Below are 4,606 nucleotides of genomic sequence, written 5' to 3'. Positions count from 1 at the left end.
CCTTACCTGGGCAGGGAGACCAAGCTTCCCAAGCCTAGTAGGGTCAGGCAAGGGGACTTGGCCGGAGTTCGAGTGTAAGGCTCGGCAGGACGTTCGACCTTACCTCGGCAGGGAGACCAAGCTTCCCAAGCCTAGTAGGGTCACGCAAGGGGACTTGGCCGGAGTTCGAGTGTAAGGCTCGGCAGGACGTTCGAACTTACCTCGGCAGGGAGACCAAGCTTCCCGAGCCTAGTAGGAGAGTCAGGCAAGGGGACTTGGCCGGAGTTCGAGTGTAAGGCTCGGCAGGATGTTCGACCTTACCTGGGCAGGGAGACCAAGCTTCCCAAGCCTAGTAGGGTCAGGCAAGGGGACTTGGCCGGAGTTCGAGTGTAAGGCTCGGCAGGACGTTCGACCTTACCTCGGCAGGGAGACCAAGCTTCCCAAGCCTAGTGGGAGAGTCAGGCAAGGGGTTTTGGCCGGAGTTCGAGTGTAAGGCTCGGCAGGACGTTCGACCTTACCTCGGCAGGGAGACCAAGCTTCCCAAGCCTAGTAGGTGAGTCAGGCAAGGGGACTTGGCCGGAGTTCGAGTGTAAGGCTCGGCAGGACGTTCGACCTTACCTCGGCAGGGGGACCAAGCTTCCCAAGCCTAGTAGGGTCAGGCAAGGGGTCTTGGCCGGAGTTCGAGTGTAAGGCTCGGCAGGACGTTCGACCTTACCTCGGCAGGGTGACCAAGCTTCCCAAGCCTAGTAGGGTCAGGCAAGGGGGCTTGGCCGGAGTTCGAGTGTAAGGTTCGGCAGGACGTTCGACCTTACCTCGGCAGGGAGACCAAGCTTCCCAAGCCTAGTAGGAGAGTCAGGCAAGGGGACTTGGCCGGAGTTCGAGTGTAAGGCTCAGCAGGACGTTCGACCTTACCTTGGCAGGGAGACCAAGCTTCCCAAGCCTAGTAGGAGAGTCCGGCAAGGGGACTTGGCCGGAGTTCGAGTGTAAGGCTCGGCAGGACGTTCGACCTTACCTCGGCAGGGAGACCAAGCTTCCCAAGCCTAGTAGGGTCAGGCAAGAGGGCTTGGCCGGAGTTCGAGTGTAAGGCTCGGCAGGACGTTCGACCTTACCTCGGCAGGGAGACCAAGCTTCCCAAGCCTAGTAGGAGAGTCCGGCAAGGGGACTTGGCCGGAGTTCGAGTGTAAGGCTCGGCAGGACGTTCGACCTTACCTCGGCAGGGAGACCAAGCTTCCCAAGCCTAGTAGGAGAGTCAGCCAAGGGGACTTGGCCGGAGTTCGAGTGTACGGCTCGGCAGGACGTTCGACCTTACCTGGGCAGGGAGACCAAGCTTCCCAAGCCTAGTAGGAGAGTCAGGCAAGGGGACTTGGCCGGAGTTCGAGTGTAAGGCTCAGCAGGACGTTCGACCTTACCATGGCAGGGAGACCAAGCTTCCCAAGCCTAGTAGGGTCAGGCAAGGGGACTTGGCCGGAGTTCGAGTGTAAGGCTCGGCAGGACGTTCGACCTTACCTCGGCAGGGAGACCAAGCTTCCCAAGTCTAGTAGGGTCAGGCAAGGGGGCTTGGCCGGAGTTCGAGTGTAAGGCTCGGCAGGACGTTCGACCTTACCTCGGCAGGGAGACCAAGCTTCCCAAGCCTAGTAGGGTCAGGCAAGAGGGCTTGGCCGGAGTTCGAGTGTAAGGCTCGGCAGGACGTTCGACCTTACCTCGGAAGGGAGGCCAAGCTTCTCAAGCCTAGTAGGAGAGTCCGGCAAGGGGACTTGGCCGGAGTTCAAGTGTAAGGCTCGGCAGGACGTTCGACCTTGCCTCGGCAGGGAGACCAAGCTTCCCAAGCCTAGTAGGAGAGTCCAGCAAGGGGACTTGGCCGGAGCTCGAGTGTAAGGCTCGGCAGGACGTTCGACCTTACCTGGGCAGGGAGACCAAGCTTCCCAAGCCTAGTAGGGTCAGGCAAGGGGACTTGGCCGGAGTTCGAGTGTAAGGCTCGGCAGGACGTTCGACCTTACCTCGGCAGGGAGACCAAGCTTCCCAAGCCTAGTAGGGTCAGGCAAGGCGACTTGGCCGGAGTTCGAGTGTAAGGCTTGGCAGGACGTTCGACCTTACCTCGGCAGGGAGACCAAGCTTCCCGAGCCTAGTAGGAGAGTCAGGCAAGGGGACTTGGCCGGAGTTCGAGTGTAAGGCTCGGCAGGATGTTCGACCTTACCTCGGCAGGGAGACCAAGCTTCCCAAGCCTAGTAGGGTCAGGCAAGGGGACTTGGCCGGAGTTCGAGTGTAAGGCTCGGCAGGACGTTCGACCTTACCTCGGCAGGGAGACCAAGCTTCCCAAGCCTAGTAGGGTCAGGCAAGGGGTCTTGGCCGGAGTTCGAGTGTAAGGCTCGGCAGGACGTTCGACCTTACCTCGGCAGGGAGACCAAGCTTCCCAAGCCTAGTAGGAGTCAGGCAAGGGGGCTTGGCCGGAGTTCGAGTGTAAGGTTCGGCAGGACGTTCGACCTTACCTCGGCAGGGAGACCAAGCTTCCCAAGCCTAGCAGGGTCAGGCAAGGGGACTTGGCCGGAGTTCGAGTGTAAGGCTCGGCAGGACGTTCGACCTTACCTCGGCAGGGAGACCAAGCTTCCCAAGTCTAGTAGGGTCAGGCAAGGGGGCTTGGCCGGAGTTCGAGTGTAAGGCTCGGCAGGACGTTCGACCTTACCTCGGCAGGGAGACCAAGCTTCCCAAGCCTAGTAGGGTCAGGCAAGAGGGCTTGGCCGGAGTTCGAGTGTAAGGCTCGGCAGGACGTTCGACCTTACCTCGGCAGGGAGACCAAGCTTCCCAAGCCTAGTAGGAGAGTCCGGCAAGGGGACTTGGCCGGAGTTCGAGTGTAAGGCTCGGCAGGACGTTCGACCTTACCTCGGCAGGGAGACCAAGCTTCCCAAGCCTAGTAGGAGAGTCCGGCAAGGGGACTTGGCCGGAGTTCGAGTGTAAGGCTCGGCAGGACGTTCGACCTTACCTGGGCAGGGAGACCAAGCTTCCCAAGCCTAGTAGGAGAGTCAGGCAAGGGGACTTGGCCGGAGTTCGAGTGTAAGGCTCAGCAGGACGTTCGACCTTACCTCGGCAGGGAGACCAAGCTTCCCAAGCCTAGTAGGAGTGTCAGGCAAGGGGGCTTGGCCGGAGTTCGAGTGTAAGGCTCGGCAGGACGTTCGACCTTACCTCGGCAGGGAGACCAAGCTTCCCAAGCCTAGTAGGAGTCAGGCAAGGGGGCTTGGCCGGAGTTCGAGTGTAAGGCTCGGCAGGACGTTCGACCTTACCTCGGCAGGGAGACCAAGCTTCCCAAGCCTAGTAGGAGAGTCAGGCAAGGGGACTTGGCCGGAGTTCGAGTGTAAGGCTCGCAGGACGTTCGACCTTACCTCGGCAGGGAGACCAAGCTTCCCAAGCCTAGTAGGAGAGTCAGGCAAGGGGACTTGGCCGGAGTTCGAGTGTAAGGCTCGGCAGGACGTTCGACCTTACCTGGGCAGGGAGACCAAGCTTCCCAAGCCTAGTAGGGTCAGGCAAGGGGGCCTTGCCGGAGTTCGAGTGTAAGGCTCGGCAGGACGTTCGACCTTACCTCGGCAGGGAGACCAAGCTTCCCAAGCCTAGTAGGGTCAGGCAAGGGGACTTGGCCGGAGTTCGAGTGTAAGGCTCGGCAGGACGTTCGAACTTACCTCGGCAGGGAGACCAAGCTTCCCGAGCCTAGTAGGAGAGTCAGGCAAGGGGACTTGGCCGGAGTTCGAGTGTAAGGCTCGGCAGGATGTTCGACCTTACCTGGGCAGGGAGACCAAGCTTCCCAAGCCTAGTAGGGTCAGGCAAGGGGACTTGGCCGGAGTTCGAGTGTAAGGCTCGGCAGGACGTTCGACCTTACCTCGGCAGGGAGACCAAGCTTCCCAAGCCTAGTAGGGTCAGGAAAGGGGACTTGGCCGGAGTTCGAGTGTAAGGCTTGGCAGGACGTTCGACCTTACCTCGGCAGGGAGACCAAGCTTCCCGAGCCTAGTAGGAGAGTCAGGCAAGGGGACTTGGCCGGAGTTCGAGTGTAAGGCTCGGCAGGACGTTCGACCTTACCTCGGCAGGGAGACCAAGCTTCCCAAGCCTAGTAGGGTCAGGCAAGGGGACTTGGCCGGAGTTCGAGTGTAAGGCTCGGCAGGACGTTCGACCTTACCTCGGCAGGGAGACCAAGCTTCCCAAGCCTAGTAGGAGTCAGGCAAGGGGGCTTGGCCGGAGTTCGAGTGTAAGGCTCGGCAGGACGTTCGACTTACCTCGGCAGGGAGACCAAGCTTCCCAAGCCTAGTAGGAGTCAGGCAAGGGGGCTTGGCCGGAGTTCGAGTGTAAGGTTCGGCAGGACGTTCGACCTTACCTCGGCAGGGGAGACCAAGCTTCCCAAGCCTAGTAGGGTCAGGCAAGGGGACTTGGCCGGAGTTCGAGTGTAAGGCTCGGCAGGACATTCGACCTTACCTCGGCAGGGAGACCAGCTTCCCAAGCCTAGTAGGAGTCAGGCAAGGGGGCTTGGCCGGAGTTCGAGTGTAAGGCTCGGCAGGACGTTCGACCTTACCTCGGCAGGGAGGCCAAGCTTCCCAAGCCTAGTAGGAGAGTCCGGCAAGGGGACTTGGCCGGAGTTCAAGTGTAAGGC

The sequence above is a fragment of the Vidua chalybeata genome, chromosome W, assembly GCF_026979565.1.
Source record: "Vidua chalybeata isolate OUT-0048 chromosome W, bVidCha1 merged haplotype, whole genome shotgun sequence".
In the NCBI taxonomy this organism is placed as follows: domain Eukaryota; kingdom Metazoa; phylum Chordata; class Aves; order Passeriformes; family Viduidae; genus Vidua; species Vidua chalybeata.
The sequence above is the reverse complement of the archived record's forward strand: the minus strand, read 5'-3'. Positions refer to the sequence as shown.